The sequence below is a fragment of the Hyperolius riggenbachi genome, chromosome 4 (genome assembly GCF_040937935.1).
Source record: "Hyperolius riggenbachi isolate aHypRig1 chromosome 4, aHypRig1.pri, whole genome shotgun sequence".
In the NCBI taxonomy this organism is placed as follows: Eukaryota; Metazoa; Chordata; class Amphibia; order Anura; family Hyperoliidae; genus Hyperolius; species Hyperolius riggenbachi.
In genome coordinates this window covers 11,108,027-11,135,448 of record NC_090649.1, presented here as the reverse complement: position 1 = coordinate 11,135,448, position 27,422 = coordinate 11,108,027, and the positions used below count along the sequence as shown (strand labels likewise).

General features: G+C 45.0%; 64 non-coding genes across 64 annotated transcripts; all 64 read right to left on the bottom strand.

The window, feature by feature from the left end:
* Positions 1–3: 3 nt before the first annotated feature.
* Positions 4–76, bottom strand: TRNAV-UAC (transfer RNA valine (anticodon UAC)). The gene has a single exon. It is a non-coding gene; the product is annotated as a tRNA-Val (tRNA).
* Positions 77–217: 141 nt separating this feature from the next.
* On the bottom strand, positions 218–290 carry TRNAV-AAC (transfer RNA valine (anticodon AAC)). The gene has a single exon. It is a non-coding gene; the product is annotated as a tRNA-Val (tRNA).
* Positions 291–601: 311 nt separating this feature from the next.
* On the bottom strand, positions 602–674 carry TRNAV-UAC (transfer RNA valine (anticodon UAC)). Its single transcript has one exon. It is a non-coding gene; the product is annotated as a tRNA-Val (tRNA).
* Positions 675–1,351: 677 nt separating this feature from the next.
* Positions 1,352–1,424, bottom strand: TRNAV-CAC (transfer RNA valine (anticodon CAC)). The gene has a single exon. It is a non-coding gene; the product is annotated as a tRNA-Val (tRNA).
* A 141-nt stretch (positions 1,425–1,565) lies between these two features.
* TRNAV-AAC (transfer RNA valine (anticodon AAC)) lies at positions 1,566–1,638 on the bottom strand. The gene has a single exon. It is a non-coding gene; the product is annotated as a tRNA-Val (tRNA).
* A 311-nt stretch (positions 1,639–1,949) lies between these two features.
* Positions 1,950–2,022, bottom strand: TRNAV-UAC (transfer RNA valine (anticodon UAC)). The gene has a single exon. It is a non-coding gene; the product is annotated as a tRNA-Val (tRNA).
* A 678-nt stretch (positions 2,023–2,700) lies between these two features.
* Positions 2,701–2,773, bottom strand: TRNAV-CAC (transfer RNA valine (anticodon CAC)). Its single transcript has one exon. It is a non-coding gene; the product is annotated as a tRNA-Val (tRNA).
* A 141-nt stretch (positions 2,774–2,914) lies between these two features.
* On the bottom strand, positions 2,915–2,987 carry TRNAV-AAC (transfer RNA valine (anticodon AAC)). The gene has a single exon. It is a non-coding gene; the product is annotated as a tRNA-Val (tRNA).
* Positions 2,988–3,298: 311 nt separating this feature from the next.
* Positions 3,299–3,371, bottom strand: TRNAV-UAC (transfer RNA valine (anticodon UAC)). Its single transcript has one exon. It is a non-coding gene; the product is annotated as a tRNA-Val (tRNA).
* A 678-nt stretch (positions 3,372–4,049) lies between these two features.
* Positions 4,050–4,122, bottom strand: TRNAV-CAC (transfer RNA valine (anticodon CAC)). The gene has a single exon. It is a non-coding gene; the product is annotated as a tRNA-Val (tRNA).
* A 141-nt stretch (positions 4,123–4,263) lies between these two features.
* TRNAV-AAC (transfer RNA valine (anticodon AAC)) lies at positions 4,264–4,336 on the bottom strand. Its single transcript has one exon. It is a non-coding gene; the product is annotated as a tRNA-Val (tRNA).
* A 311-nt stretch (positions 4,337–4,647) lies between these two features.
* TRNAV-UAC (transfer RNA valine (anticodon UAC)) lies at positions 4,648–4,720 on the bottom strand. The gene has a single exon. It is a non-coding gene; the product is annotated as a tRNA-Val (tRNA).
* Positions 4,721–4,861: 141 nt separating this feature from the next.
* Positions 4,862–4,934, bottom strand: TRNAV-AAC (transfer RNA valine (anticodon AAC)). The gene has a single exon. It is a non-coding gene; the product is annotated as a tRNA-Val (tRNA).
* A 311-nt stretch (positions 4,935–5,245) lies between these two features.
* On the bottom strand, positions 5,246–5,318 carry TRNAV-UAC (transfer RNA valine (anticodon UAC)). The gene has a single exon. It is a non-coding gene; the product is annotated as a tRNA-Val (tRNA).
* A 677-nt stretch (positions 5,319–5,995) lies between these two features.
* On the bottom strand, positions 5,996–6,068 carry TRNAV-CAC (transfer RNA valine (anticodon CAC)). Its single transcript has one exon. It is a non-coding gene; the product is annotated as a tRNA-Val (tRNA).
* Positions 6,069–6,209: 141 nt separating this feature from the next.
* Positions 6,210–6,282, bottom strand: TRNAV-AAC (transfer RNA valine (anticodon AAC)). Its single transcript has one exon. It is a non-coding gene; the product is annotated as a tRNA-Val (tRNA).
* Positions 6,283–6,593: 311 nt separating this feature from the next.
* On the bottom strand, positions 6,594–6,666 carry TRNAV-UAC (transfer RNA valine (anticodon UAC)). The gene has a single exon. It is a non-coding gene; the product is annotated as a tRNA-Val (tRNA).
* Positions 6,667–7,344: 678 nt separating this feature from the next.
* Positions 7,345–7,417, bottom strand: TRNAV-CAC (transfer RNA valine (anticodon CAC)). Its single transcript has one exon. It is a non-coding gene; the product is annotated as a tRNA-Val (tRNA).
* A 141-nt stretch (positions 7,418–7,558) lies between these two features.
* On the bottom strand, positions 7,559–7,631 carry TRNAV-AAC (transfer RNA valine (anticodon AAC)). Its single transcript has one exon. It is a non-coding gene; the product is annotated as a tRNA-Val (tRNA).
* A 311-nt stretch (positions 7,632–7,942) lies between these two features.
* On the bottom strand, positions 7,943–8,015 carry TRNAV-UAC (transfer RNA valine (anticodon UAC)). Its single transcript has one exon. It is a non-coding gene; the product is annotated as a tRNA-Val (tRNA).
* A 677-nt stretch (positions 8,016–8,692) lies between these two features.
* TRNAV-CAC (transfer RNA valine (anticodon CAC)) lies at positions 8,693–8,765 on the bottom strand. Its single transcript has one exon. It is a non-coding gene; the product is annotated as a tRNA-Val (tRNA).
* Positions 8,766–8,906: 141 nt separating this feature from the next.
* Positions 8,907–8,979, bottom strand: TRNAV-AAC (transfer RNA valine (anticodon AAC)). Its single transcript has one exon. It is a non-coding gene; the product is annotated as a tRNA-Val (tRNA).
* A 311-nt stretch (positions 8,980–9,290) lies between these two features.
* TRNAV-UAC (transfer RNA valine (anticodon UAC)) lies at positions 9,291–9,363 on the bottom strand. Its single transcript has one exon. It is a non-coding gene; the product is annotated as a tRNA-Val (tRNA).
* A 141-nt stretch (positions 9,364–9,504) lies between these two features.
* Positions 9,505–9,577, bottom strand: TRNAV-AAC (transfer RNA valine (anticodon AAC)). The gene has a single exon. It is a non-coding gene; the product is annotated as a tRNA-Val (tRNA).
* A 311-nt stretch (positions 9,578–9,888) lies between these two features.
* On the bottom strand, positions 9,889–9,961 carry TRNAV-UAC (transfer RNA valine (anticodon UAC)). The gene has a single exon. It is a non-coding gene; the product is annotated as a tRNA-Val (tRNA).
* Positions 9,962–10,640: 679 nt separating this feature from the next.
* On the bottom strand, positions 10,641–10,713 carry TRNAV-CAC (transfer RNA valine (anticodon CAC)). The gene has a single exon. It is a non-coding gene; the product is annotated as a tRNA-Val (tRNA).
* A 141-nt stretch (positions 10,714–10,854) lies between these two features.
* TRNAV-AAC (transfer RNA valine (anticodon AAC)) lies at positions 10,855–10,927 on the bottom strand. The gene has a single exon. It is a non-coding gene; the product is annotated as a tRNA-Val (tRNA).
* Positions 10,928–11,988: 1,061 nt separating this feature from the next.
* Positions 11,989–12,061, bottom strand: TRNAV-CAC (transfer RNA valine (anticodon CAC)). The gene has a single exon. It is a non-coding gene; the product is annotated as a tRNA-Val (tRNA).
* A 141-nt stretch (positions 12,062–12,202) lies between these two features.
* TRNAV-AAC (transfer RNA valine (anticodon AAC)) lies at positions 12,203–12,275 on the bottom strand. Its single transcript has one exon. It is a non-coding gene; the product is annotated as a tRNA-Val (tRNA).
* A 311-nt stretch (positions 12,276–12,586) lies between these two features.
* On the bottom strand, positions 12,587–12,660 carry TRNAV-UAC (transfer RNA valine (anticodon UAC)). Its single transcript has one exon. It is a non-coding gene; the product is annotated as a tRNA-Val (tRNA).
* A 140-nt stretch (positions 12,661–12,800) lies between these two features.
* TRNAV-AAC (transfer RNA valine (anticodon AAC)) lies at positions 12,801–12,873 on the bottom strand. Its single transcript has one exon. It is a non-coding gene; the product is annotated as a tRNA-Val (tRNA).
* A 311-nt stretch (positions 12,874–13,184) lies between these two features.
* Positions 13,185–13,257, bottom strand: TRNAV-UAC (transfer RNA valine (anticodon UAC)). The gene has a single exon. It is a non-coding gene; the product is annotated as a tRNA-Val (tRNA).
* Positions 13,258–13,935: 678 nt separating this feature from the next.
* On the bottom strand, positions 13,936–14,008 carry TRNAV-CAC (transfer RNA valine (anticodon CAC)). The gene has a single exon. It is a non-coding gene; the product is annotated as a tRNA-Val (tRNA).
* A 141-nt stretch (positions 14,009–14,149) lies between these two features.
* TRNAV-AAC (transfer RNA valine (anticodon AAC)) lies at positions 14,150–14,222 on the bottom strand. The gene has a single exon. It is a non-coding gene; the product is annotated as a tRNA-Val (tRNA).
* Positions 14,223–14,533: 311 nt separating this feature from the next.
* Positions 14,534–14,606, bottom strand: TRNAV-UAC (transfer RNA valine (anticodon UAC)). The gene has a single exon. It is a non-coding gene; the product is annotated as a tRNA-Val (tRNA).
* A 678-nt stretch (positions 14,607–15,284) lies between these two features.
* On the bottom strand, positions 15,285–15,357 carry TRNAV-CAC (transfer RNA valine (anticodon CAC)). The gene has a single exon. It is a non-coding gene; the product is annotated as a tRNA-Val (tRNA).
* Positions 15,358–15,498: 141 nt separating this feature from the next.
* Positions 15,499–15,571, bottom strand: TRNAV-AAC (transfer RNA valine (anticodon AAC)). The gene has a single exon. It is a non-coding gene; the product is annotated as a tRNA-Val (tRNA).
* Positions 15,572–15,882: 311 nt separating this feature from the next.
* TRNAL-UAA (transfer RNA leucine (anticodon UAA)) lies at positions 15,883–15,955 on the bottom strand. The gene has a single exon. It is a non-coding gene; the product is annotated as a tRNA-Leu (tRNA).
* Positions 15,956–16,633: 678 nt separating this feature from the next.
* On the bottom strand, positions 16,634–16,706 carry TRNAV-CAC (transfer RNA valine (anticodon CAC)). The gene has a single exon. It is a non-coding gene; the product is annotated as a tRNA-Val (tRNA).
* A 141-nt stretch (positions 16,707–16,847) lies between these two features.
* TRNAV-AAC (transfer RNA valine (anticodon AAC)) lies at positions 16,848–16,920 on the bottom strand. Its single transcript has one exon. It is a non-coding gene; the product is annotated as a tRNA-Val (tRNA).
* Positions 16,921–17,231: 311 nt separating this feature from the next.
* On the bottom strand, positions 17,232–17,304 carry TRNAV-UAC (transfer RNA valine (anticodon UAC)). Its single transcript has one exon. It is a non-coding gene; the product is annotated as a tRNA-Val (tRNA).
* A 678-nt stretch (positions 17,305–17,982) lies between these two features.
* Positions 17,983–18,055, bottom strand: TRNAV-CAC (transfer RNA valine (anticodon CAC)). Its single transcript has one exon. It is a non-coding gene; the product is annotated as a tRNA-Val (tRNA).
* Positions 18,056–18,196: 141 nt separating this feature from the next.
* Positions 18,197–18,269, bottom strand: TRNAV-AAC (transfer RNA valine (anticodon AAC)). The gene has a single exon. It is a non-coding gene; the product is annotated as a tRNA-Val (tRNA).
* A 311-nt stretch (positions 18,270–18,580) lies between these two features.
* Positions 18,581–18,653, bottom strand: TRNAV-UAC (transfer RNA valine (anticodon UAC)). The gene has a single exon. It is a non-coding gene; the product is annotated as a tRNA-Val (tRNA).
* Positions 18,654–19,331: 678 nt separating this feature from the next.
* TRNAV-CAC (transfer RNA valine (anticodon CAC)) lies at positions 19,332–19,404 on the bottom strand. The gene has a single exon. It is a non-coding gene; the product is annotated as a tRNA-Val (tRNA).
* A 141-nt stretch (positions 19,405–19,545) lies between these two features.
* TRNAV-AAC (transfer RNA valine (anticodon AAC)) lies at positions 19,546–19,618 on the bottom strand. Its single transcript has one exon. It is a non-coding gene; the product is annotated as a tRNA-Val (tRNA).
* Positions 19,619–19,929: 311 nt separating this feature from the next.
* Positions 19,930–20,002, bottom strand: TRNAV-UAC (transfer RNA valine (anticodon UAC)). Its single transcript has one exon. It is a non-coding gene; the product is annotated as a tRNA-Val (tRNA).
* A 141-nt stretch (positions 20,003–20,143) lies between these two features.
* On the bottom strand, positions 20,144–20,216 carry TRNAV-AAC (transfer RNA valine (anticodon AAC)). The gene has a single exon. It is a non-coding gene; the product is annotated as a tRNA-Val (tRNA).
* A 291-nt stretch (positions 20,217–20,507) lies between these two features.
* Positions 20,508–20,580, bottom strand: TRNAV-UAC (transfer RNA valine (anticodon UAC)). Its single transcript has one exon. It is a non-coding gene; the product is annotated as a tRNA-Val (tRNA).
* A 678-nt stretch (positions 20,581–21,258) lies between these two features.
* TRNAV-CAC (transfer RNA valine (anticodon CAC)) lies at positions 21,259–21,331 on the bottom strand. The gene has a single exon. It is a non-coding gene; the product is annotated as a tRNA-Val (tRNA).
* Positions 21,332–21,472: 141 nt separating this feature from the next.
* TRNAV-AAC (transfer RNA valine (anticodon AAC)) lies at positions 21,473–21,545 on the bottom strand. The gene has a single exon. It is a non-coding gene; the product is annotated as a tRNA-Val (tRNA).
* A 311-nt stretch (positions 21,546–21,856) lies between these two features.
* Positions 21,857–21,929, bottom strand: TRNAV-UAC (transfer RNA valine (anticodon UAC)). Its single transcript has one exon. It is a non-coding gene; the product is annotated as a tRNA-Val (tRNA).
* Positions 21,930–22,070: 141 nt separating this feature from the next.
* TRNAV-AAC (transfer RNA valine (anticodon AAC)) lies at positions 22,071–22,143 on the bottom strand. Its single transcript has one exon. It is a non-coding gene; the product is annotated as a tRNA-Val (tRNA).
* A 291-nt stretch (positions 22,144–22,434) lies between these two features.
* On the bottom strand, positions 22,435–22,507 carry TRNAV-UAC (transfer RNA valine (anticodon UAC)). Its single transcript has one exon. It is a non-coding gene; the product is annotated as a tRNA-Val (tRNA).
* Positions 22,508–23,185: 678 nt separating this feature from the next.
* TRNAV-CAC (transfer RNA valine (anticodon CAC)) lies at positions 23,186–23,258 on the bottom strand. The gene has a single exon. It is a non-coding gene; the product is annotated as a tRNA-Val (tRNA).
* A 141-nt stretch (positions 23,259–23,399) lies between these two features.
* TRNAV-AAC (transfer RNA valine (anticodon AAC)) lies at positions 23,400–23,472 on the bottom strand. The gene has a single exon. It is a non-coding gene; the product is annotated as a tRNA-Val (tRNA).
* A 311-nt stretch (positions 23,473–23,783) lies between these two features.
* Positions 23,784–23,856, bottom strand: TRNAV-UAC (transfer RNA valine (anticodon UAC)). The gene has a single exon. It is a non-coding gene; the product is annotated as a tRNA-Val (tRNA).
* A 678-nt stretch (positions 23,857–24,534) lies between these two features.
* TRNAV-CAC (transfer RNA valine (anticodon CAC)) lies at positions 24,535–24,607 on the bottom strand. The gene has a single exon. It is a non-coding gene; the product is annotated as a tRNA-Val (tRNA).
* A 141-nt stretch (positions 24,608–24,748) lies between these two features.
* Positions 24,749–24,821, bottom strand: TRNAV-AAC (transfer RNA valine (anticodon AAC)). The gene has a single exon. It is a non-coding gene; the product is annotated as a tRNA-Val (tRNA).
* A 311-nt stretch (positions 24,822–25,132) lies between these two features.
* Positions 25,133–25,205, bottom strand: TRNAV-UAC (transfer RNA valine (anticodon UAC)). Its single transcript has one exon. It is a non-coding gene; the product is annotated as a tRNA-Val (tRNA).
* A 678-nt stretch (positions 25,206–25,883) lies between these two features.
* On the bottom strand, positions 25,884–25,956 carry TRNAV-CAC (transfer RNA valine (anticodon CAC)). The gene has a single exon. It is a non-coding gene; the product is annotated as a tRNA-Val (tRNA).
* Positions 25,957–26,097: 141 nt separating this feature from the next.
* On the bottom strand, positions 26,098–26,170 carry TRNAV-AAC (transfer RNA valine (anticodon AAC)). The gene has a single exon. It is a non-coding gene; the product is annotated as a tRNA-Val (tRNA).
* Positions 26,171–26,481: 311 nt separating this feature from the next.
* TRNAV-UAC (transfer RNA valine (anticodon UAC)) lies at positions 26,482–26,554 on the bottom strand. Its single transcript has one exon. It is a non-coding gene; the product is annotated as a tRNA-Val (tRNA).
* Positions 26,555–27,232: 678 nt separating this feature from the next.
* TRNAV-CAC (transfer RNA valine (anticodon CAC)) lies at positions 27,233–27,305 on the bottom strand. The gene has a single exon. It is a non-coding gene; the product is annotated as a tRNA-Val (tRNA).
* Between the last annotated feature and the right edge of the window lie 117 nt (positions 27,306–27,422).

Genomic DNA, 27,422 nt, shown 5'->3' with positions numbered 1-27,422 from the left:
AGCTGTTTCTGCCCAGTTTCGAGCTGGGGACCTTTTGCGTGTAAAGCAAACGTGATAACCACTACACTACAGAAACCAGACACTTCTTGCTTGTCCTGGAGCCCCGAAAGAGGAAAAGTAGAGCTTTTCATGAATATGATTAAGCCAGACAGGTAAAGACTCATGCATGCGTAAGTGGAGCCTGCGTGAAAAGGAAAGAAGACCAGAGAAAAAGCCATGTTTCTGCCCAGTTTCAAACTGGGGACCTTTCGCGTGTTAGGCGAACGTGATAACCACTACACTACAGAAACCACCTACACTTCTCAGGGTGTACCCACAAGCGGCTCATTTTACCCAAGCAAAGCTTGTTTTAACCACGTGCAGCTCATTTTAACCACACGCAGCTCATTTTAATCACACGCAACAACTAGGATCCACATCTGTCCTGATCAAGCTAACACGCTACTTTGGACTAACTCCAGCTCTTTTGCTTGGAGACAACTGGATCAAGAGGAGTAGGCAGACTAATGTGAGTTTTGTCAAGATGCAGCTAGCATTGGAGGCCAAAAATCTTCTTTAGAAAGGAGGGGAATAGACCACTTTATGGAACAAAAAGCATCGCTGTTTCTGCCCAGTTTCGAGCTGGGGACCTTTTGCGTGTAATGCAAACGTGATAACCACTACACTACAGAAACCTCCGGTGGAAACTGATTGCAATTTTGCTACCAAGAAGAAAGCAGTGCTCGCATAGGAACATAGACAACTGGCATATTGGGAACTAATACTCAAAAGAACCTTCCACATGAGAAAGGGAGCAATAAAGTAGCTATGAGAGGTAACAACATCTAAAATGTTGGGCTTAGGTCAATAGAGTATGCTTGAGTAAAAAAAAAGGCATTCAAGAATAGAAAGGTGGGGAGGGGAAAGACAACCATGGCATGCAGCAAAATATCATAAGTCTTAACTACTGGGAAAGCCTGAACTTTGCAGATGATGCGACGGCAACCAAAGTGGCAGTACTTGGAGAAGGGCTGGATAGGAAGAAGACAAGGGAGGTTGGAGTCAAAGGCAAATTCCAGGCAATATAAACTTACAAAGCAGGTGGTAGGACAGTTCTACTTCTAGATAGTGCAGTATCTAGGGAGAAGAAAAGAGACAAAGCTTGGTGTTTTGCAAGTTGAGTTTTAGATCTCTCTTAGATGGATATGCATGTAGGGATGGCTAAGAGGCAGTCTGAAAGAGGCTATTAGCAGTTGCCTGAGAAAGTGAGTGAAGAAAAGACACTGGCCAGTCACATTGATGGCCAGCTTGCAAGCGTATGGAGCAAGGGAAGGAGGAGTGCTTTGGATGGCAAAAAGTTAAAGGTAGACACTGTTTCCGCCCGGTTTCAAACCGGGGACCTTTCGCGTGTGAGGCAAACGTGATAACCACTACACTACAGAAACCAGACACTTTTTGCTTGTCCTGGAGCCCTGAAAGAGGAAAAGTAGAGCTTTTCATGAATATGATTAAGCCAGACAGGTAAAGACTCATGCATGCGTAAGTGGAGCCTGCGTGAAAAGGAAAGAAGACCAGAGAAAAAGCCATGTTTCTGCCCAGTTTCAAACTGGGGACCTTTCGCGTGTTAGGCGAACGTGATAACCACTACACTACAGAAACCACCTACACTTCTCAGGGTGTACCCACAAGTGGCTCATTTTACCCAAGCAAAGCTTGTTTTAACCACGTGCAGCTCATTTTAACCACACGCAGCTCATTTTAACCACACGCAACAACTAGGATCCACATCTGTCCTGATCAAGCTAACACGCTACTTTGGACTAACTCCAGCTCTTTTGCTTGGAGACAACTGGATCAAGAGGAGTAGGCAGACTAATGTGAGTTTTGTCAAGGTGCAGCTAGCATTGGAGGCCAAAAATCTTCTTTAGAAAGGAGGGGAATAGACCACTCTATGGAACAAAAAGCATCGCTGTTTCTGCCCAGTTTCGAGCTGGGGACCTTTTGCGAGTAAAGCAAACGTGATAACCACTACACTACAGAAACCTCCGGTGGAAACTGATTGCAATTTTGCTACCAAGAAGAAAGCAGTGCTCGCATAGGAACATAGACAACTGGCATATTGGGAACTAATACTCAAAAGAACCTTCCACATGAGAAAGGGAGCAATAAAGTAGCTATGAGAGGTAACAACATCTAAAATGTTGGGCTTAGGTCAATAGAGTATGCTTGAGTAAAAAAAAAGGCATTCGGGAATAGAAAGGTGGGGAGGGGAAAGACAACCATGGCATGCAGCAAAATATCATAAGTCTTAACTACTGGGAAAGCCTGAACTTTGCAGATGATGCGACGGCAACCAAAGTGGCAGTACTTGGAGAAGGGCTGGATAGGAAGAAGACAAGGGAGGTTGGAGTCAAAGGCAAATTCCAGGCAATATAAACTTACAAAGCAGGTGGTAGGACAGTTCTACTTCTAGATAGTGCAGTATCTAGGGAGAAGAAAAAGAGACAAAGCTTGGTGTTTTGCAAGTTGAGTTTTAGATCTCTCTTAGATGGATATGCATGTAGGGATGGCTAAGAGGCAGTCTGAAAGAGGCTATTAGCAGTTACCTGAGAAAGTGAGTGAAGAAAAGACACTGGCCAGTCACATTGATGGCCAGCTTGCAAGCGTATGGAGCAAGGGAAGGAGGAGTGCTTTGGATGGCAAAAAGTTAAAGGTAGACACTGTTTCTGCCCGGTTTCGAACCGGGGACCTTTCGCGTGTGAGGCGAACGTGATAACCACTACACTACAGAAACCAGACACTTCTTGCTTGTCCTGGAGCCCCGAAAGAGGAAAAGTAGAGCTTTTCATGAATATAATTAAGCCAGACAGGTAAAGACTCATGCATGCGTAAGTGGAGCCTGCGTGAAAAGGAAAGAAGACCAGAGAAAAAGCCATGTTTCTGCCCAGTTTCGAACTGGGGACCTTTCGCGTGTTAGACGAATGTGATAACCACTACACTACAGAAACCACCTACACTTCTCAGGGTGTACCCACAAGCGGCTCATTTTACCCAAGCAAAGCTTGTTTTAACCACGTGCAGCTCATTTTAACCACACGCAGCTCATTTTAACCACACGCAACAACTAGGATCCACATCTGTCCTGATCAAGCTAACACGCTACTTTGGACTAACTCCAGCTCTTTTGCTTGGAGACAACTGGATCAAGAGGAGTAGGCAGACTAATGTGAGTTTTGTCAAGGTGCGGCTAGCATTGGAGGCCAAAAATCTTCTTTAGAAAGGAGGGGAATAGTCCACTTTATGGAACAAAAAGCATCGCTGTTTCTGCCCAGTTCCGAGCTGGGGACCTTTTGCGTGTAAAGCAAACGTGATAACCACTACACTACAGAAACCTCCGGTGGAAACTGATTGCAATTTTGCTACCAAGAAGAAAGCAGTGCTCGCATAGGAACATAGACAACTGGCATATTGGGAACTAATACTCAAAAGAACCTTCCACATGAGAAAGGGAGCAATAAAGTAGCTATGAGAGGTAACAACATCTAAAATGTTGGGCTTAGGTCAATAGAGTATGCTTGAGTAAAAAAAAAGGCATTCGGGAATAGAAAGGTGGGGAGGGGAAAGACAACCATGGCATGCAGCAAAATATCATAAGTCTTAACTACTGGGAAAGCCTGAACTTTGCAGATGATGCGACGGCAACCAAAGTGGCAGTACTTGGAGAAGGGCTGGATAGGAAGAAGACAAGGGAGGTTGGAGTCAAAGGCAAATTCCAGGCAATATAAACTTACAAAGCAGGTGGTAGGACAGTTCTACTTCTAGATAGTGCAGTATCTAGGGAGAAGGAAAAGAGACAAAGCTTGGTGTTTTGCAAGTTGAGTTTTAGATCTCTCTTAGATGGATATGCATGTAGGGATGGCTAAGAGGCAGTCTGAAAGAGGCTATTAGCAGTTGCCTGAGAAAGTGAGTGAAGAAAAGACACTGGCCAGTCACATTGAGGGCCAGCTTGCAAGCGTATGGAGCAAGGGAAGGAGGAGTGCTTTGGATGGCAAAAAGTTAAAGGTAGACACTGTTTCTGCCCGGTTTCAAACCGGGGACCTTTTGCATGTGAGGCAAACGTGATAACCACTACACTACAGAAACCAGACACTTTTTGCTTGTCCTGGAGCCCCGAAAGAGGAAAAGTAGAGCTTTTCATGAATATGATTAAGCCAGACAGGTAAAGACTCATGCATGCGTAAGTGGAGCCTGCGTGAAAAGGAAAGAAGACCAGAGAAAAAGCCATGTTTCTGCCCAGTTTCGAACTGGGGACCTTTCGCGTGTTAGGCGAACGTGATAACCACTACACTACAGAAACCACCTACACTTCTCAGGGTGTACCCACAAGTTGCTCATTTTACCCAAGCAAAGCTTGTTTTAACCACGTGCAGCTCATTTTAACCACACGCAGCTCATTTTAACCACACGCAACAACTAGGATCCACATCTGTCCTGATCAAGCTAACACGCTACTTTGGACTAACTCCAGCTCTTTTGCTTGGAGACAACTGGATCAAGAGGAGTAGGCAGACTAATGTGAGTTTTGTCAAGGTGCAGCTAGCATTGGAGGCCAAAAATCTTCTTTAGAAAGGAGGGGAATAGACCACTTTATGGAACAAAAAGCATAGCTGTTTCTGCCCAGTTTCGAGCTGGGGACCTTTTGCGTGTAAAGCAAACGTGATAACCACTACACTACAGAAACCAGACACTTCTTGCTTGTCCTGGAGCCCCGAAAGAGGAAAAGTAGAGCTTTTCATGAATATGATTAAGCCAGACAGGTAAAGACTCATGCATGCGTAAGTGGAGCCTGCGTGAAAAGGAAAGAAGACCAGAGAAAAAGCCATGTTTCTGCCCAGTTTCAAACTGGGGACCTTTCGCGTGTTAGGCGAACGTGATAACCACTACACTACAGAAACCACCTACACTTCTCAGGGTGTACCCACAAGCGGCTCATTTTACCCAAGCAAAGCTTGTTTTAACCACGTGCAGCTCATTTTAACCACACGCAGCTCATTTTAATCACACGCAACAACTAGGATCCACATCTGTCCTGATCAAGCTAACACGCTACTTTGGACTAACTCCAGCTCTTTTGCTTGGAGACAACTGGATCAAGAGGAGTAGGCAGACTAATGTGAGTTTTGTCAAGATGCAGCTAGCATTGGAGGCCAAAAATCTTCTTTAGAAAGGAGGGGAATAGACCACTTTATGGAACAAAAAGCATCGCTGTTTCTGCCCAGTTTCGAGCTGGGGACCTTTTGCGTGTAATGCAAACGTGATAACCACTACACTACAGAAACCTCCGGTGGAAACTGATTGCAATTTTGCTACCAAGAAGAAAGCAGTGCTCGCATAGGAACATAGACAACTGGCATATTGGGAACTAATACTCAAAAGAACCTTCCACATGAGAAAGGGAGCAATAAAGTAGCTATGAGAGGTAACAACATCTAAAATGTTGGGCTTAGGTCAATAGAGTATGCTTGAGTAAAAAAAAAGGCATTCAAGAATAGAAAGGTGGGGAGGGGAAAGACAACCATGGCATGCAGCAAAATATCATAAGTCTTAACTACTGGGAAAGCCTGAACTTTGCAGATGATGCGACGGCAACCAAAGTGGCAGTACTTGGAGAAGGGCTGGATAGGAAGAAGACAAGGGAGGTTGGAGTCAAAGGCAAATTCCAGGCAATATAAACTTACAAAGCAGGTGGTAGGACAGTTCTACTTCTAGATAGTGCAGTATCTAGGGAGAAGAAAAGAGACAAAGCTTGGTGTTTTGCAAGTTGAGTTTTAGATCTCTCTTAGATGGATATGCATGTAGGGATGGCTAAGAGGCAGTCTGAAAGAGGCTATTAGCAGTTGCCTGAGAAAGTGAGTGAAGAAAAGACACTGGCCAGTCACATTGATGGCCAGCTTGCAAGCGTATGGAGCAAGGGAAGGAGGAGTGCTTTGGATGGCAAAAAGTTAAAGGTAGACACTGTTTCCGCCCGGTTTCAAACCGGGGACCTTTCGCGTGTGAGGCAAACGTGATAACCACTACACTACAGAAACCAGACACTTTTTGCTTGTCCTGGAGCCCTGAAAGAGGAAAAGTAGAGCTTTTCATGAATATGATTAAGCCAGACAGGTAAAGACTCATGCATGCGTAAGTGGAGCCTGCGTGAAAAGGAAAGAAGACCAGAGAAAAAGCCATGTTTCTGCCCAGTTTCAAACTGGGGACCTTTCGCGTGTTAGGCGAACGTGATAACCACTACACTACAGAAACCACCTACACTTCTCAGGGTGTACCCACAAGTGGCTCATTTTACCCAAGCAAAGCTTGTTTTAACCACGTGCAGCTCATTTTAACCACACGCAGCTCATTTTAACCACACGCAACAACTAGGATCCACATCTGTCCTGATCAAGCTAACACGCTACTTTGGACTAACTCCAGCTCTTTTGCTTGGAGACAACTGGATCAAGAGGAGTAGGCAGACTAATGTGAGTTTTGTCAAGGTGCAGCTAGCATTGGAGGCCAAAAATCTTCTTTAGAAAGGAGGGGAATAGACCACTCTATGGAACAAAAAGCATCGCTGTTTCTGCCCAGTTTCGAGCTGGGGACCTTTTGCGAGTAAAGCAAACGTGATAACCACTACACTACAGAAACCTCCGGTGGAAACTGATTGCAATTTTGCTACCAAGAAGAAAGCAGTGCTCGCATAGGAACATAGACAACTGGCATATTGGGAACTAATACTCAAAAGAACCTTCCACATGAGAAAGGGAGCAATAAAGTAGCTATGAGAGGTAACAACATCTAAAATGTTGGGCTTAGGTCAATAGAGTATGCTTGAGTAAAAAAAAAGGCATTCGGGAATAGAAAGGTGGGGAGGGGAAAGACAACCATGGCATGCAGCAAAATATCATAAGTCTTAACTACTGGGAAAGCCTGAACTTTGCAGATGATGCGACGGCAACCAAAGTGGCAGTACTTGGAGAAGGGCTGGATAGGAAGAAGACAAGGGAGGTTGGAGTCAAAGGCAAATTCCAGGCAATATAAACTTACAAAGCAGGTGGTAGGACAGTTCTACTTCTAGATAGTGCAGTATCTAGGGAGAAGAAAAAGAGACAAAGCTTGGTGTTTTGCAAGTTGAGTTTTAGATCTCTCTTAGATGGATATGCATGTAGGGATGGCTAAGAGGCAGTCTGAAAGAGGCTATTAGCAGTTGCCTGAGAAAGTGAGTGAAGAAAAGACACTGGCCAGTCACATTGATGGCCAGCTTGCAAGCGTATGGAGCAAGGGAAGGAGGAGTGCTTTGGATGGCAAAAAGTTAAAGGTAGACATTGTTTCTGCCCGGTTTCGAACCGGGGACCTTTCGCGTGTGAGGCGAACGTGATAACCACTACACTACAGAAACCAGACAGTTCTTGCTTGTCCTGGAGCCCCGAAAGAGGAAAAGTAGAGCTTTTCATGAATATAATTAAGCCAGACAGGTAAAGACTCATGCATGCGTAAGTGGAGCCTGCGTGAAAAGGAAAGAAGACCAGAGAAAAAGCCATGTTTCTGCCCAGTTTCGAACTGGGGACCTTTCGCGTGTTAGGCGAACGTGATAACCACTACACTACAGAAACCACCTACACTTCTCAGGGTGTACCCACAAGCGGCTCATTTTACCCAAGCAAAGCTTGTTTTAACCACGTGCAGCTCATTTTAACCACACGCAGCTCATTTTAATCACACGCAACAACTAGGATCCACATCTGTCCTGATCAAGCTAACACGCTACTTTGGACTAACTCCAGCTCTTTTCCTTGGAGACAACTGGATCAAGAGGAGTAGGCAGACTAATGTGAGTTTTGTCAAGATGCAGCTAGCATTGGAGGCCAAAAATCTTCTTTAGAAAGGAGGGGAATAGACCACTTTATGGAACAAAAAGCATCGCTGTTTCTGCCCAGTTTCGAGCTGGGGACCTTTTGCGTGTAAAGCAAACGTGATAACCACTACACTACAGAAACCTCCGGTGGAAACTGATTGCAATTTTGCTACCAAGAAGAAAGCAGTGCTCGCATAGGAACATAGACAACTGGCATATTGGGAACTAATACTCAAAAGAACCTTCCACATGAGAAAGGGAGCAATAAAGTAGCTATGAGGGGTAACAACATCTAAAATGTTGGGCTTAGGTCAATAGAGTATGCTTGAGTAAAAAAAAGGCATTCGGGAATAGAAAGGTGGGGAGGGGAAAGACAACCATGGCATGCAGCAAAATATCATAAGTCTTAACTACTGGGAAAGCCTGAACTTTGCAGATGATGCGACGGCAACCAAAGTGGCAGTACTTGGAGAAGGGCTGGATAGGAAGAAGACAAGGGAGGTTGGAGTCAAAGGCAAATTCCAGGCAATATAAACTTACAAAGCAGGTGGTAGGACAGTTCTACTTCTAGATAGTGCAGTATCTAGGGAGAAGGAAAAGAGACAAAGCTTGGTGTTTTGCAAGTTGAGTTTTAGATCTCTCTCAGATGGATATGCATGTAGGGATGGCTAAGAGGCAGTCTGAAAGAGGCTATTAGCAGTTGCCTGAGAAAGTGAGTGAAGAAAAGACACTGGCCAGTCACATTGATGGCCAGCTTGCAAGCGTATGGAGCAAGGGAAGGAGGAGTGCTTTGGATGGCAAAAAGTTAAAGGTAGACACTGTTTCTGCCCGGTTTCAAACCGGGGACCTTTCGCGTGTGAGGCAAGCGTGATAACCACTACACTACAGAAACCAGACACTTTTTGCTTGTCCTGGAGCCCCGAAAGAGGAAAAGTAGAGCTTTTCATGAATATGATTAAGCCAGACAGGTAAAGACTCATGCATGCGTAAGTGGAGCCTGCGTGAAAAGGAAAGAAGACCAGAGAAAGAGCCATGTTTCTGCCCAGTTTCGAACTGGGGACCTTTCGCGTGTTAGGCGAACGTGATAACCACTACACTACAGAAACCACCTACACTTCTCAGGGTGTACCCACAAGTGGCTCATTTTACCCAAGCAAAGCTTGTTTTAACCACGTGCAGCTCATTTTAACCACACGCAGCTCATTTTAACCACACGCAACAACTAGGATCCACATCTGTCCTGATCAAGCTAACACGCTACTTTGGACTAACTCCAGCTCTTTTGCTTGGAGACAACTGGATCAAGAGGAGTAGGCAGACTAATGTGAGTTTTGTCAAGGTGCAGCTAGCATTGGAGGCCAAAAATCTTCTTTAGAAAGGAGGGGAATAGACCACTTTATGGAACAAAAAGCATCGCTGTTTCTGCCCAGTTTCAAGCTGGGGACCTTTTGCGTGTAAAGCAAACGTGATAACCACTACACTACAGAAACCAGACACTTCTTGCTTGTCCTGGAGCCCCGAAAGAGGAAAAGTAGAGCTTTTCATGAATATGATTAAGCCAGACAGGTAAAGACTCATGCATGCGTAAGTGGAGCCTGCGTGAAAAGGAAAGAAGACCAGAGAAAAAGCCATGTTTCTGCCCAGTTTCGAACTGGGGACCTTTCGCGTGTTAGGCGAACGTGATAACCACTACACTACAGAAACAACCTACACTTCTCAGGGTGTACCCACAAGCGGCTCATTTTACCCAAGCAAAGCTTGTTTTAACTACGTGCAGCTCATTTTAACCACACGCAACTCATTTTAACCACACGCAACAACTAGGATCCACATCTGTCCTGATCAAGCTAACACGCTACTTTGGACTAACTCCAGCTCTTTTGCTTGGAGACAACTGGATCAAGAGGAGTAGGCAGACTAATGTGAGTTTTGTCAAGGTGCAGCTAGCATTGGAGGCCAAAAATCTTCTTTAGAAAGGAGGGGAATAGACCACTTTATGGAACAAAAAGCATCGCTGTTTCTGCCCAGTTTCGAGCTGGGGACCTTTTGCGAGTAAAGCAAACGTGATAACCACTACACTACAGAAACCTCCGGTGGAAACTGATTGCAATTTTGCTACCAAGAAGAAAGCAGTGCTCGCATAGGAACATAGACAACTGGCATATTGGGAACTAATACTCAAAAGAACCTTCCACATGAGAAAGGGAGCAATAAAGTAGCTATGAGAGGTAACAACATCTAAAATGTTGGGCTTAGGTCAATAGAGTATGCTTGAGTAAAAAAAAAAGGCATTCGGGAATAGAAAGGTGGGGAGGGGAAAGACAACCATGGCATGCAGCAAAATATCATCAGTCTTAACTACTGAGAAAGCCTGAACTTTGCAGATGATGCGACGGCAACCAAAGTGGCAGTACTTGGAGAAGGGCTGGATAGGAAGAAGACAAGGGAGGTTGGAGTCAAAGGCAAATTCCAGGCAATATAAACTTACAAAGCAGGTGGTAGGACAGTTCTACTTCTAGATAGTGCAGTATCTAGGGAGAAGGAAAAGAGACAAAGCTTGGTGTTTTGCAAGTTGAGTTTTAGATCTCTCTTAGATGGATATGCATGTAGGGATGGCTAAGAGGCAGTCTGAAAGAGGCTATTAGCAGTTGCCTGAGAAAGTGAGTGAAGAAAAGACACTGGCCAGTCACATTGATGGCCAGCTTGCAAGCGTATGGAGCAAGGGAAGGAGGAGTGCTTTGGATGGCAAAAAGTTAAAGGTAGACACTGTTTCTGCCCGGTTTCGAACCGGGGACCTTTCGCATGTGAGGCGAACGTGATAACCACTACACTACAGAAACCAGACACTTCTTGCGTGTCCTGGAGCCCCGAAAGAGGAAAAGTAGAGCTTTTCATGAATATGATTAAGCCAGACAGGTAAAGACTCATGCATGCGTAAGTGGAGCCTGCGTGAAAAGGAAAGAAGACCAGAGAAAAAGCCATGTTTCTGCCCAGTTTCGAACTGGGGACCTTTCGCGTGTTAGGCAAACATGATAACCACTACACTACAGAAACCACCTACACTTCTCGGGGTGTACCCACAAGCGGCTCATTTTACCCAAGCAAAGCTTGTTTTAACCACGTGCAGCTCATTTTAACCACACGCAGCTCATTTTAACCACACGCAACAACTAGGATCCACATCTGTCCTGATCAAGCTAACACGCTACTTTGGACTAACTCCAGCTCTTTTGCTTGGAGACAACTGGATCAAGAGGAGTAGGCAGACTAATGTGAGTTTTGTCAAGGTGCAGCTAGCATTGGAGGCCAAAAATCTTCTTTAGAAAGGAGGGGAATAGACCACTTTATGGAACAAAAAGCATCGCTGTTTCTGCCCAGTTTCGAGCTGGGGACCTTTTGCGTGTAAAGCAAACGTGATAACCAATGCACTACAGAAACTCTGGTGGAAACTGATTGCAATTTTGCTACCAAGAAGAAAGCAGTGCTCGCATAGGAACATAGACAACTGGCATATTGGGAACTAATACTCAAAAGAACCTTCCACATGAGAAAGGGAGCAATAAAGTAGCTATGAGAGGTAACAACATCTAAAATGTTGGGCTTAGGTCAATAGAGTATGCTTGAGTAAAAAAAAAGGCATTCGGGAATAGAAAGGTGGGGAGGGGAAAGACAACCATGGCATGCAGCAAAATATCATAAGTCTTAACTACTGGGAAAGCCTGAACTTTGCAGATGATGCGACGGCAACCAAAGTGGCAGTACTTGGAGAAGGGCTGGATAGGAAGAAGACAAGGGAGGTTGGAGTCAAAGGCAAATTCCAGGCAATATAAACTTACAAAGCAGGTGGTAGGACAGTTCTACTTCTAGATAGTGCAGTATCTAGGGAGAAGGAAAAGAGACAAAGCTTGGTGTTTTGCAAGTTGAGTTTTAGATCTCTCTTAGATGGATATGCATGTAGGGATGGCTAAGAGGCAGTCTGAAAGAGGCTATTAGCAGTTGCCTGAGAAAATGAGTGAAGAAAAGACACTGGCCAGTCACATTGATGGCCAGCTTGCAAGCGTATGGAGCAAGGGAAGGAGGAGTGCTTTGGATGGCAAAAAGTTAAAGGTAGACACTGTTTCTGCCCGGTTTCAAACCGGGGACCTTTCGCGTGTGAGGCAAACGTGATAACCACTACACTACAGAAACCAGACACTTTTTGCTTGTCCTGGAGCCCCGAAAGAGGAAAAGTAGAGCTTTTCATGAATATGATTAAGCCAGACAGGTAAAGACTCATGCATGCGTAAGTGGAGCCTGCGTGAAAAGGAAAGAAGACCAGAGAAAAAGCCATGTTTCTGCCCAGTTTCGAACTGGGGACCTTTCGCGTGTTAGGCGAACGTGATAACCACTACACTGCAGAAACCACCTACACTTCTCAGGGTGTACCCACAAGTGGCTCATTTTACCCAAGCAAAGCTTGTTTTAACCACGTGCAGCTCATTTTAACCACACGCAGCTCATTTTAACCACACGCAACAACTAGGATCCACATCTGTCCTGATCAAGCTAACACGCTACTTTGGACTAACTCCAGCTCTTTTGCTTGGAGACAACTGGATCAAGAGGAGTAGGCAGACTAATGTGAGTTTTGTCAAGGTGCAGCTAGCATTGGAGGCCAAAAATCTTCTTTAGAAAGGAGGGGAATAGACCACTTTATGGAACAAAAAGCATCGCTGTTTCTGCCCAGTTTCGAGCTGGGGACCTTTTGCGTGTAAAGCAAACGTGATAACCACTACACTACAGAAAACAGACACTTCTTGCTTGTCCTGGAGCCCCGAAAGAGGAAAAGTAGAGCTTTTCATGAATATGATTAAGCCAGACAGGTAAAGACTCATGCATGCGTAAGTGGAGCCTGCGTGAAAAGGAAAGAAGACCAGAGAAAAAGCCATGTTTCTGCCCAGTTTCGAACTGGGGACCTTTCGCGTGTTAGGCAAATGTGATAACCACTACACTACAGAAACCACCTACACTTCTCAGGGTGTACCCACAAGCGGCTCATTTTACCCAAGCAAAGCTTGTTTTAACCACGTGCAGCTCATTTTAACCACACGCAGCTCATTTTAACCACACGCAACAACTAGGATCCACATCTGTCCTGATCAAGCTAACACGCTACTTTGGACTAACTCCAGCTCTTTTGCTTGGAGACAACTGGATCAAGAGGAGTAGGCAGACTAATGTGAGTTTTGTCAAGGTGCAGCTAGCATTGGAGGCCAAAAATCTTCTTTAGAAAGGAGGGGAATAGACCACTTTATGGAACAAAAAGCATCGCTGTTTCTGCCCAGTTTCGAGCTGGGGACCTTTTGCGTGTAAAGCAAACGTGATAACCACTACACTACAGAAACCTCCGGTGGAAACTGATTGCAATTTTGCTACCAAGAAGAAAGCAGTGCTCGCATAGGAACATAGACAACTGGCATATTGGGAACTAATACTCAAAAGAACCTTCCACATGAGAAAGGGAGCAATAAAGTAGCTATGAGAGGTAACAACATCTAAAATGTTGGGCTTAGGTCAATAGAGTATGCTTGAGTAAAAAAAAAGGCATTCGGGAATAGAAAGGTGGGGAGGGGAAAGACAACCATGGCATGCAGCAAAATATCATAAGTCTTAACTACTGGGAAAGCCTGAACTTTGCAGATGATGCGACGGCAACCAAAGTGGCAGTACTTGGAGAAGGGCTGGATAGGAAGAAGACAAGGGAGGTTGGAGTCAAAGGCAAATTCCAGGCAATATAAACTTACAAAGCAGGTGGTAGGACAGTTCTACTTCTAGATAGTGCAGTATCTAGGGAGAAGGAAAAGAGACAAAGCTTGGTGTTTTGCAAGTTGAGTTTTAGATCTCTCTTAGATGGATATGCATGTAGGGATGGCTAAGAGGCAGTCTGAAAGAGGCTATTAGCAGTTGCCTGAGAAAATGAGTGAAGAAAAGACACTGGCCAGTCACATTGATGGCCAGCTTGCAAGCGTATGGAGCAAGGGAAGGAGGAGTGCTTTGGATGGCAAAAAGTTAAAGGTAGACACTGTTTCTGCCCGGTCTCAAACCGGGGACCTTTCGCGTGTGAGGCAAACGTGATAACCACTACACTACAGAAACCAGACACTTTTTGCTTGTCCTGGAGCCCCGAAAGAGGAAAAGTAGAGCTTTTCATGAATATGATTAAGCCAGACAGGTAAAGACTCATGCATGCGTAAGTGGAGCCTGCGTGAAAAGGAAAGAAGACCAGAGAAAAAGCCATGTTTCTGCCCAGTTTCGAACTGGGGACCTTTCGCGTGTTAGGCAAACGTGATAACCACTACACTACAGAAACCACCTACACTTCTCAGGGTGTACCCACAAGCGGCTCATTTTACCCAAGCAAAGCTTGTTTTAACCACGTGCAGCTCATTTTAACCACACGCAGCTCATTTTAACCACACGCAACAACTAGGATCCACATCTGTCCTGATCAAGCTAACACGCTACTTTGGACTAACTCCAGCTCTTTTGCTTGGAGACAACTGGATCAAGAGGAGTAGGCAGACTAATGTGAGTTTTGTCAAGGTGCAGCTAGCATTGGAGGCCAAAAATCTTCTTTAGAAAGGAGGGGAATAGACCACTTTATGGAACAAAAAGCATCGCTGTTTCTGCCCAGTTTCGAGCTGGGGACCTTTTGCGTGTAAAGCAAACGTGATAACCACTACACTACAGAAACCTCCGGTGGAAACTGATTGCAATTTTGCTACCAAGAAGAAAGCAGTGCTCGCATAGGAACATAGACAACTGGCATATTGGGAACTAATACTCAAAAGAACCTTCCACATGAGAAAGGGAGCAATAAAGTAGCTATGAGAGGTAACAACATCTAAAATGTTGGGCTTAGGTCAATAGAGTATGCTTGAGTAAAAAAAAAGGCATTCGGGAATAGAAAGGTGGGGAGGGGAAAGACAACCATGGCATGCAGCAAAATATCATAAGTCTTAACTACTGGGAAAGCCTGAACTTTGCAGATGATGCGACGGCAACCAAAGTGGCAGTACTTGGAGAAGGGCTGGATAGGAAGAAGACAAGGGAGGTTGGAGTCAAAGGCAAATTCCAGGCAATATAAACTTACAAAGCAGGTGGTAGGACAGTTCTACTTCTAGATAGTGCAGTATCTAGGGAGAAGGAAAAGAGACAAAGCTTGGTGTTTTGCAAGTTGAGTTTTAGATCTCTCTTAGATGGATATGAATGTAGGGATGGCTAAGAGGCAGTCTGAAAGAGGCTATTAGCAGTTGCCTGAGAAAGTGAGTGAAGAAAAGACACTGGCCAGTCACATTGATGGCCAGCTTGCAAGCGTATGGAGCAAGGGAAAGAGGAGTGCTTTGGATGGCAAAAAGTTAAAGGTAGACACTGTTTCTGCCCGGTTTCGAACCGGGGACCTTTCACGTGTGAGGCGAACGTGATAACCACTACACTACAGAAACCAGACACTTCTTGCTTGTCCTGGAGCCCCGAAAGAGGAAAAGTAGAGCTTTTCATGAATATGATTAAGCCAGACAGGTAAAGACTCATGCATGCGTAAGTGGAGCCTGCGTGAAAAGGAAAGAAGACCAGAGAAAAAGCCATGTTTCTGCCCAGTTTCGAACTGGGGACCTTTCGCGTGTTAGGCGAACGTGATAACCACTACACTACAGAAACCACCTACACTTCTCAGGGTGTACCCACAAGCGGCTCATTTTACCCAAGCAAAGCTTGTTTTAACCACGTGCAGCTCATTTTAACCACACGCAGCTCATTTTAATCACACGCAACAACTAGGATCCACATCTGTCCTGATCAAGCTAACACGCTACTTTGGACTAACTCCAGCTCTTTTGCTTGGAGACAACTGGATCAAGAGGAGTAGGCAGACTAATGTGAGTTTTGTCAAGATGCAGCTAGCATTGGAGGCCAAAAATCTTCTTTAGAAAGGAGGGGAATAGACCACTTTATGGAACAAAAAGCATCGCTGTTTCTGCCCAGTTTCGAGCTGGGGACCTTTTGCGTTTAAAGCAAACGTGATAACCACTACACTACAGAAACCTCCGGTGGAAACTGATTGCAATTTTGCTACCAAGAAGAAAGCAGTGCTCGCATAGGAACATAGACAACTGGCATATTGGGAACTAATACTCAAAAGAACCTTCCACATGAGAAAGGGAGCAATAAAGTAGCTATGAGAGGTAACAACATCTAAAATGTTGGGCTTAGGTCAATAGAGTATGCTTGAGTAAAAAAAAAGGCATTCGGGAATAGAAAGGTGGGGAGGGGAAAGACAACCATGGCATGCAGCAAAATATCATAAGTCTTAACTACTGGGAAAGCCTGAACTTTGCAGATGATGCGACGGCAACCAAAGTGGCAGTACTTGGAGAAGGGCTGGATAGGAAGAAGACAAGGGAGGTTGGAGTCAAAGGCAAATTCCAGGCAATATAAACTTACAAAGCAGGTGGTAGGACAGTTCTACTTCTAGATAGTGCAGTATCTAGGGAGAAGGAAAAGAGACAAAGCTTGGTGTTTTGCAAGTTGAGTTTTAGATCTCTCTTAGATGGATATGCATGTAGGGATGGCTAAGAGGCAGTCTGAAAGAGGCTATTAGCAGTTGCCTGAGAAAGTGAGTGAAGAAAAGACACTGGCCAGTCACATTGATGGCAAGCTTGCAAGCGTATGGAGCAAGGGAAGGAGGAGTGCTTTGGATGGCAAAAAGTTAAAGGTAGACACTGTTTCTGCCCGGTTTCGAACCGGGGAACTTTCGCGTGTGAGGCGAACGTGATAACCACTACACTACAGAAACCAGACACTTCTTGCTTGTCCTGGAGCCCCGAAAGAGGAAAAGTAGAGCTTTTCATGAATATGATTAAGCCAGACAGGTAAAGACTCATGCATGCGTAAGTGGAGCCTGCGTGAAAAGGAAAGAAGACCAGAGAAAAAGCCATGTTTTTGCCCAGTTTCGAACTGGGGACCTTTTGCGTGTTAGGCGAACGTGATAACCACTACACTACAGAAACCACCTACACTTCTCAGGGTGTACCCACAAGCGGCTCATTTTACCCAAGCAAAGCTTGTTTTAACCACGTGCAGCTCATTTTAACCACACGCAGCTCATTTTAACCACACGCAACAACTAGGATCCACATCTGTCCTGATCAAGCTAACACGCTACTTTGGACTAACTCCAGCTCTTTTGCTTGGAGACAACTGGATCAAGAGGAGTAGGCAGACTAATGTGAGTTTTGTCAAGGTGCAGCTAGCATTGGAGGCCAAAAATCTTCTTTAGAAAGGAGCGGAATAGACCACTTTATGGAACAAAAAGCATCGCTGTTTCTGCCCAGTTTCGAGCTGGGGACCTTTTGCGTGTAAAGCAAACGTGATAACCACTACACTACAGAAACCTCCGGTGGAAACTGATTGCAATTTTGCTACCAAGAAGAAAGCAGTGCTCGCATAGGAACATAGACAACTGGCATATTGGGAACTAATACTCAAAAGAACCTTCCACATGAGAAAGGGAGCAATAAAGTAGCTATGAGAGGTAACAACATCTAAAATGTTGGGCTTAGGTCAATAGAGTATGCTTGAGTAAAAAAAAAGGCATTCGGGAATAGAAAGGTGGGGAGGGGAAAGACAACCATGGCATGCAGCAAAATATCATAAGTCTTAACTACTGGGAAAGCCTGAACTTTGCAGATGATGCGACGGCAACCAAAGTGGCAGTACTTGGAGAAGGGCTGGATAGGAAGAAGACAAGGGAGGTTGGAGTCAAAGGCAAATTCCAGGCAATATAAACTTACAAAGCAGGTGGTAGGACAGTTCTACTTCTAGATAGTGCAGTATCTAGGGAGAAGGAAAAGAGACAAAGCTTGGTGTTTTGCAAGTTGAGTTTTAGATCTCTCTTAGATGGATATGCATGTAGGGATGGCTAAGAGGCAGTCTGAAAGAGGCTATTAGCAGTTGCCTGAGAAAGTGAGTGAAGAAAAGACACTGGCCAGTCACATTGATGGCCAGCTTGCAAGCGTATGGAGCAAGGGAAAGAGGAGTGCTTTGGATGGCAAAAAGTTAAAGGTAGACACTGTTTCTGCCCGGTTTCGAACCGGGGACCTTTCACGTGTGAGGCGAACGTGATAACCACTACACTACAGAAACCAGACACTTCTTGCTTGTCCTGGAGCCCCGAAAGAGGAAAAGTAGAGCTTTTCATGAATATGATTAAGCCAGACAGGTAAAGACTCATGCATGCGTAAGTGGAGCCTGCGTGAAAAGGAAAGAAGACCAGAGAAAAAGCCATGTTTCTGCCCAGTTTCGAACTGGGGACCTTTCGCGTGTTAGGCGAACGTGATAACCACTACACTACAGAAACCACCTACACTTCTCAGGGTGTACCCACAAGCGGCTCATTTTACCCAAGCAAAGCTTGTTTTAACCACGTGCAGCTCATTTTAACCACACGCAGCTCATTTTAACCACACGCAACAACTAGGATCCACATCTGTCCTGATCAAGCTAACACGCTACTTTGGACTAACTCCAGCTCTTTTGCTTGGAGACAACTGGATCAAGAGGAGTAGGCAGACTAATGTGAGTTTTGTCAAGGTGCAGCTAGCATTGGAGGCCAAAAATCTTCTTTAGAAAGGAGGGGAATAGACCACTTTATGGAACAAAAAGCATCGCTGTTTCTGCCCAGTTTCGAGCTGGGGACCTTTTGCGTGTAAAGCAAACGTGATAACCACTACACTACAGAAACCTCCGGTGGAAACTGATTGCAATTTTGCTACCAAGAAGAAAGCAGTGCTCGCATAGGAACATAGACAACTGGCATATTGGGAACTAATACTCAAAAGAACCTTCCACATGAGAAAGGGAGCAATAAAGTAGCTATGAGAGGTAACAACATCTAAAATGTTGGGCTTAGGTCAATAGAGTATGCTTGAGTAAAAAAAAAGGCATTCGGGAATAGAAAGGTGGGGAGGGGAAAGACAACCATGGCATGCAGCAAAATATCATAAGTCTTAACTACTGGGAAAGCCTGAACTTTGCAGATGATGCGACGGCAACCAAAGTGGCAGTACTTGGAGAAGGGCTGGATAGGAAGAAGACAAGGGAGGTTGGAGTCAAAGGCAAATTCCAGGCAATATAAACTTACAAAGCAGGTGGTAGGACAGTTCTACTTCTAGATAGTGCAGTATCTAGGGAGAAGGAAAAGAGACAAAGCTTGGTGTTTTGCAAGTTGAGTTTTAGATCTCTCTTAGATGGATATGCATGTAGGGATGGCTAAGAGGCAGTCTGAAAGAGGCTATTAGCAGTTGCCTGAGAAAGTGAGTGAAGAAAAGACACTGGCCAGTCACATTGATGGCCAGCTTGCAAGCGTATGGAGCAAGGGAAGGAGGAGTGCTTTGGATGGCAAAAAGTTAAAGGTAGACACTGTTTCTGCCCGGTTTCAAACCGGGGACCTTTCGCGTGTGAGGCGAACGTGATAACCACTACACTACAGAAACCAGACACTTCTTGCGTGTCCTGGAGCCCCGAAAGAGGAAAAGTAGAGCTTTTCATGAATATGATTAAGCCAGACAGGTAAAGACTCATGCATGCGTAAGTGGAGCCTGCGTGAAAAGGAAAGAAGACCAGAGAAAAAGCCATGTTTCTGCCCAGTTTCAAACTGGGGACCTTTCGCGTGTTAGGCAAACGTGATAACCACTACACTACAGAAACCACCTACACTTGTCAGGGTGTACCCACAAGCGGCTCATTTTACCCAAGCAAAGCTTGTTTTAACCACGTGCAGCTCATTTTAACCACACGCAGCTCATTTTAACCACACGCAACAACTAGGATCCACATCTGTCCTGATCAAGCTAACACGCTACTTTGGACTAACTCCAGCTCTTTTGCTTGGAGACAACTGGATCAAGAGGAGTAGGCAGACTAATGTGAGTTTTGTCAAGGTGCAGCTAGCATTGGAGGCCAAACATCTTCTTTAGAAAGGAGGGGAATAGACCACTTTATGGAACAAAAAGCATCGCTGTTTCTGCCCAGTTTCGAGCTGGGGACCTTTTGCGTGTAAAGCAAACGTGATAACCACTACACTACAGAAACCAGACACTTCTTGCTTGTCCTGGAGCCCCGAAAGAGGAAAAGTAGAGCTTTTCATGAATATGATTAAGCCACACAGGTAAAGACTCATGCATGCGTAAGTGGAGCCTGCGTGAAAAGGAAAGAAGACCAGAGAAAAAGCCATGTTTCTGCCCAGTTTCGAACTGGGGACCTTTCGCGTGTTAGGCGAACGTGATAACCACTACACTACAGAAACAACCTACACTTCTCAGGGTGTACCCACAAGCGGCTCATTTTACCCAAGCAAAGCTTGTTTTAACTACGTGCAGCTCATTTTAACCACACGCAACAACTAGGATCCACATCTGTCCTGATCAAGCTAACACGCTACTTTGGACTAACTCCAGCTCTTTTGCTTGGAGACAACTGGATCAAGAGGAGTAGGCAGACTAATGTGAGTTTTGTCAAGGTGCAGCTAGCATTGGAGGCCAAAAATCTTCTTTAGAAAGGAGGGGAATAGACCACTTTATGGAACAAAAAGCATCGCTGTTTCTGCCCAGTTTCGAGCTGGGGACCTTTTGCGAGTAAAGCAAACGTGATAACCACTACACTACAGAAACCTCCGGTGGAAACTGATTGCAATTTTGCTACCAAGAAGAAAGCAGTGCTCGCATAGGAACATAGACAACTGGCATATTGGGAACTAATACTCAAAAGAACCTTCCACATGAGAAAGGGAGCAATAAAGTAGCTATGAGAGGTAACAACATCTAAAATGTTGGGCTTAGGTCAATAGAGTATGCTTGAGTAAAAAAAAAGGCATTCGGGAATAGAAAGGTGGGGAGGGGAAAGACAACCATGGCATGCAGCAAAATATCATAAGTCTTAACTACTGGGAAAGCCTGAACTTTGCAGATGATGTGACGGCAACCAAAGTGGCAGTACTTGGAGAAGGGCTGGATAGGAAGAAGACAAGGGAGGTTGGAGTCAAAGGCAAATTCCAGGCAATATAAACTTACAAAGCAGGTGGTAGGACAGTTCTACTTCTAGATAGTGCAGTATCTAGGGAGAAGGAAAAGAGACAAAGCTTGGTGTTTTGCAAGTTGAGTTTTAGATCTCTCTTAGATGGATATGCATGTAGGGATGGCTAAGAGGCAGTCTGAAAGAGGCTATTAGCAGTTGCCTGAGAAAGTGAGTGAAGAAAAGACACTGGCCAGTCACATTGATGGCCAGCTTGCAAGCGTATGGAGCAAGGGAAGGAGGAGTGCTTTGGATGGCAAAAAGTTAAAGGTAGACACTGTTTCTGCCCGGTTTCAAACCGGGGACCTTTCGCGTGTGAGGCGAACGTGATAACCACTACACTACAGAAACCAGACACTTCTTGCGTGTCCTGGAGCCCCGAAAGAGGAAAAGTAGAGCTTTTCATGAATATGATTAAGCCAGACAGGTAAAGACTCATGCATGCGTAAGTGGAGCCTGCGTGAAAAGGAAAGAAGACCAGAGAAAAAGCCATGTTTCTGCCCAGTTTCAAACTGGGGACCTTTCGCGTGTTAGGCAAACGTGATAACCACTACACTACAGAAACCACCTACACTTGTCAGGGTGTACCCACAAGCGGCTCATTTTACCCAAGCAAAGCTTGTTTTAACCACGTGCAGCTCATTTTAACCACACGCAGCTCATTTTAACCACACGCAACAACTAGGATCCACATCTGTCCTGATCAAGCTAACACGCTACTTTGGACTAACTCCAGCTCTTTTGCTTGGAGACAACTGGATCAAGAGGAGTAGGCAGACTAATGTGAGTTTTGTCAAGGTGCAGCTAGCATTGGAGGCCAAACATCTTCTTTAGAAAGGAGGGGAATAGACCACTTTATGGAACAAAAAGCATCGCTGTTTCTGCCCAGTTTCGAGCTGGGGACCTTTTGCGTGTAAAGCAAACGTGATAACCACTACACTACAGAAACCAGACACTTCTTGCTTGTCCTGGAGCCCCGAAAGAGGAAAAGTAGAGCTTTTCATGAATATGATTAAGCCACACAGGTAAAGACTCATGCATGCGTAAGTGGAGCCTGCGTGAAAAGGAAAGAAGACCAGAGAAAAAGCCATGTTTCTGCCCAGTTTCGAACTGGGGACCTTTCGCGTGTTAGGCGAACGTGATAACCACTACACTACAGAAACAACCTACACTTCTCAGGGTGTACCCACAAGCGGCTCATTTTACCCAAGCAAAGCTTGTTTTAACTACGTGCAGCTCATTTTAACCACACGCAACAACTAGGATCCACATCTGTCCTGATCAAGCTAACACGCTACTTTGGACTAACTCCAGCTCTTTTGCTTGGAGACAACTGGATCAAGAGGAGTAGGCAGACTAATGTGAGTTTTGTCAAGGTGCAGCTAGCATTGGAGGCCAAAAATCTTCTTTAGAAAGGAGGGGAATAGACCACTTTATGGAACAAAAAGCATCGCTGTTTCTGCCCAGTTTCGAGCTGGGGACCTTTTGCGAGTAAAGCAAACGTGATAACCACTACACTACAGAAACCTCCGGTGGAAACTGATTGCAATTTTGCTACCAAGAAGAAAGCAGTGCTCGCATAGGAACATAGACAACTGGCATATTGGGAACTAATACTCAAAAGAACCTTCCACATGAGAAAGGGAGCAATAAAGTAGCTATGAGAGGTAACAACATCTAAAATGTTGGGCTTAGGTCAATAGAGTATGCTTGAGTAAAAAAAAAGGCATTCGGGAATAGAAAGGTGGGGAGGGGAAAGACAACCATGGCATGCAGCAAAATATCATAAGTCTTAACTACTGGGAAAGCCTGAACTTTGCAGATGATGCGACGGCAACCAAAGTGGCAGTACTTGGAGAAGGGCTGGATAGGAAGAAGACAAGGGAGGTTGGAGTCAAAGGCAAATTCCAGGCAATATAAACTTACAAAGCAGGTGGTAGGACAGTTCTACTTCTAGATAGTGCAGTATCTAGGGAGAAGGAAAAGAGACAAAGCTTAGTGTTTTGCAAGTTGAGTTTTAGATCTCTCTTAGATGGATATGCATGTAGGGATGGCTAAGAGGCAGTCTGAAAGAGGCTATTAGCAGTTGCCTGAGAAAGTGAGTGAAGAAAAGACACTGGCCAGTCACATTGATGGCCAGCTTGCAAGCGTATGGAGCAAGGGAAGGAGGAGTGCTTTGGATGGCAAAAAGTTAAAGGTAGACACTGTTTCTGCCCGGTTTCGAACCGGGGACCTTTCGCGTGTGAGGCGAACGTGATAACCACTACACTACAGAAACCAGACACTTCTTGCGTGTCCTGGAGCCCCGAAAGAGGAAAAGTAGAGCTTTTCATGAATATGATTAAGCCAGACAGGTAAAGACTCATGCATGCGTAAGTGGAGCCTGCGTGAAAAGGAAAGAAGACCAGAGAAAAAGCCATGTTTCTGCCCAGTTTCAAACTGGGGACCTTTCGCGTGTTAGGCAAACGTGATAACCACTACACTACAGAAACCACCTACACTTCTCAGGGTGTACCCACAAGCGGCTCATTTTACCCAAGCAAAGCTTGTTTTAACCACGTGCAGCTCATTTTAACCACACGCAGCTCATTTTAACCACACGCAACAACTAGGATCCACATCTGTCCTGATCAAGCTAACACGCTACTTTGGACTAACTCCAGCTCTTTTGCTTGGAGACAACTGGATCAAGAGGAGTAGGCAGACTAATGTGAGTTTTGTCAAGGTGCAGCTAGCATTGGAGGCCAAAAATCTTCTTTAGAAAGGAGGGGAATAGACCACTTTATGGAACAAAAAGCATCGCTGTTTCTGCCCAGTTTCGAGCTGGGGACCTTTTGCGTGTAAAGCAAACATGATAACCACTACACTACAGAAACCTCCGGTGGAAACTGATTGCAATTTTGCTACTAAGAAGAAAGCAGTGCTCGCATAGGAACATAGACAACTGGCATATTGGGAACTAATACTCAAAAGAACCTTCCACATGAGAAAGGGAGCAATAAAGTAGCTATGAGAGGTAACAACATCTAAAATGTTGGGCTTAGGTCAATAGAGTATGCTTGAGTAAAAAAAAAGGCATTCGGGAATAGAAAGGTGGGGAGGGGAAAGACAACCATGGCATGCAGCAAAATATCATAAGTCTTAACTACTGGGAAAGCCTGAACTTTGCAGATGATGCGACGGCAACCAAAGTGGCAGTACTTGGAGAAGGGCTGGATAGGAAGAAGACAAGGGAGGTTGGAGTCAAAGGCAAATTCCAGGCAATATAAACTTACAAAGCAGGTGGTAGGACAGTTCTACTTCTAGATAGTGCAGTATCTAGGGAGAAGGAAAACAGACAAAGCTTGGTGTTTTGCAAGTTGAGTTTTAGATCTCTCTTAGATGGATATGCATGTAGGGATGGCTAAGAGGCAGTCTGAAAGAGGCTATTAGCAGTTGCCTGAGAAAGTGAGTGAAGAAAAGACACTGGCCAGTCACATTGATGGCCAGCTTGCAAGCGTATGGAGCAAGGGAAGGAGGAGTGCTTTGGATGGCAAAAAGTTAAAGGTAGACACTGTTTCTGCCCGGTTTCGAACCGGGGACCTTTCGCGTGTGAGGCGAACGTGATAACCACTACACTACAGAAACCAGACACTTCTTGCTTGTCCTGGCGCCCCGAAAGAGGAAAAGTAGAGCTTTTCATGAATATGATTAAGCCAGACAGGTAAAGACTCATGCATGCGTAAGTGGAGCCTGCGTGAAAAGGAAAGAAGACCAGAGAAAAAGCCATGTTTTTGCCCAGTTTCGAACTGGGGACCTTTTGCGTGTTAGGCGAACGTGATAACCACTACACTACAGAAACCACCTACACTTCTCAGGGTGTACCCACAAGCGGCTCATTTTACCCAAGCAAAGCTTGTTTTAACCACGTGCAGCTCATTTTAACCACACGCAGCTCATTTTAACCACACGCAACAACTAGGATCCACATCTGTCCTGATCAAGCTAACACGCTACTTTGGACTAACTCCAGCTCTTTTGCTTGGAGACAACTGGATCAAGAGGAGTAGGCAGACTAATGTGAGTTTTGTCAAGGTGCAGCTAGCATTGGAGGCCAAAAATCTTCTTTAGAAAGGAGGGGAATAGACCACTTTATGGAACAAAAAGCATCGCTGTTTCTGCCCAGTTTCGAGCTGGGGACCTTTTGCGTGTAAAGCAAACGTGATAACCACTACACTACAGAAACCTCCGGTGGAAACTGATTGCAATTTTGCTACCAAGAAGAAAGCAGTGCTCGCATAGGAACATAGACAACTGGCATATTGGGAACTAATACTCAAAAGAACCTTCCACATGAGAAAGGGAGCAATAAAGTAGCTATGAGAGGTAACAACATCTAAAATGTTGGGCTTAGGTCAATAGAGTATGCTTGAGTAAAAAAAAAGGCATTCGGGAATAGAAAGGTGGGGAGGGGAAAGACAACCATGGCATGCAGCAAAATATCATAAGTCTTAACTACTGGGAAAGCCTGAACTTTGCAGATGATGCGACGGCAACCAAAGTGGCAGTACTTGGAGAAGGGCTGGATAGGAAGAAGACAAGGGAGGTTGGAGTCAAAGGCAAATTCCAGGCAATATAAACTTACAAAGCAGGTGGTAGGACAGTTCTACTTCTAGATAGTGCAGTATCTAGGGAGAAGGAAAAGAGACAAAGCTTGGTGTTTTGCAAGTTGAGTTTTAGATCTCTCTTAGATGGATATGCATGTAGGGATGGCTAAGAGGCAGTCTGAAAGAGGCTATTAGCAGTTGCCTGAGAAAGTGAGTGAAGAAAAGACACTGGCCAGTCACATTGATGGCCAGCTTGCAAGCGTATGGAGCAAGGGAAGGAGGAGTGCTTTGGATGGCAAAAAGTTAAAGGTAGACACTGTTTCTGCCCGGTTTCGAACCGGGGACCTTTCGCGTGTGAGGCGAACGTGATAACCACTACACTACAGAAACCAGACACTTCTTGCGTGTCCTGGAGCCCCGAAAGAGGAAAAGTAGAGCTTTTCATGAATATGATTAAGCCAGACAGGTAAAGACTCATGCATGCGTAAGTGGAGCCTGCGTGAAAAGGAAAGAAGACCAGAGAAAAAGCCATGTTTCTGCCCAGTTTCAAACTGGGGACCTTTCGCGTGTTAGGCAAACGTGATAACCACTACACTACAGAAACCACCTACACTTCTCAGGGTGTACCCACAAGCGGCTCATTTTACCCAAGCAAAGCTTGTTTTAACCACGTGCAGCTCATTTTAACCACACGCAGCTCATTTTAACCACACGCAACAACTAGGATCCACATCTGTCCTGATCAAGCTAACACGCTACTTTGGACTAACTCCAGCTCTTTTGCTTGGAGACAACTGGATCAAGAGGAGTAGGCAGACTAATGTGAGTTTTGTCAAGATGCAGCTAGCATTGGAGGCCAAAAATCTTCTTTAGAAAGGAGAGGAATAGACCACTTTATGGAACAAAAAGCATCGCTGTTTCTGCCCAGTTTCGAGCTGGGGACCTTTTGCGTGTAAAGCAAACGTGATAACCACTACACTACAGAAACCTCCGGTGGAAACTGATTGCAATTTTGCTACCAAGAAGAAAGCAGTGCTCGCATAGGAACATAGACAACTGGCATATTGGGAACTAATACTCAAAAGAACCTTCCACATGAGAAAGGGAGCAATAAAGTAGCTATGAGAGGTAACAACATCTAAAATGTTGGGCTTAGGTCAATAGAGTATGCTTGAGTAAAAAAAAAGGCATTCGGGAATAGAAAGGTGGGGAGGGGAAAGACAACCATGGCATGCAGCAAAATATCATAAGTCTTAACTACTGGGAAAGCCTGAACTTTGCAGATGATGCGACGGCAACCAAAGTGGCAGTACTTGGAGAAGGGCTGGATAGGAAGAAGACAAGGGAGGTTGGAGTCAAAGGCAAATTCCAGGCAATATAAACTTACAAAGCAGGTGGTAGGACAGTTCTACTTCTAGATAGTGCAGTATCTAGGGAGAAGGAAAAGAGACAAAGCTTGGTGTTTTGCAAGTTGAGTTTTAGATCTCTCTTAGATGGATATGCATGTAGGGATGGCTAAGAGGCAGTCTGAAAGAGGCTATTAGCAGTTGCCTGAGAAAGTGAGTGAAGAAAAGACACTGGCCAGTCACATTGATGGCCAGCTTGCAAGCGTATGGAGCAAGGGAAGGAGGAGTGCTTTGGATGGCAAAAAGTTAAAGGTAGACACTGTTTCTGCCCGGTTTCGAACCGGGGACCTTTCGCGTGTGAGGCGAACGTGATAACCACTACACTACAGAAACCAGACACTTCTTGCGTGTCAAGGAGCCCCGAAAGAGGAAAAGTAGAGCTTTTCATGAATATGATTAAGCCAGACAGGTAAAGACTCATGCATGCGTAAGTGGAGCCTGCGTGAAAAG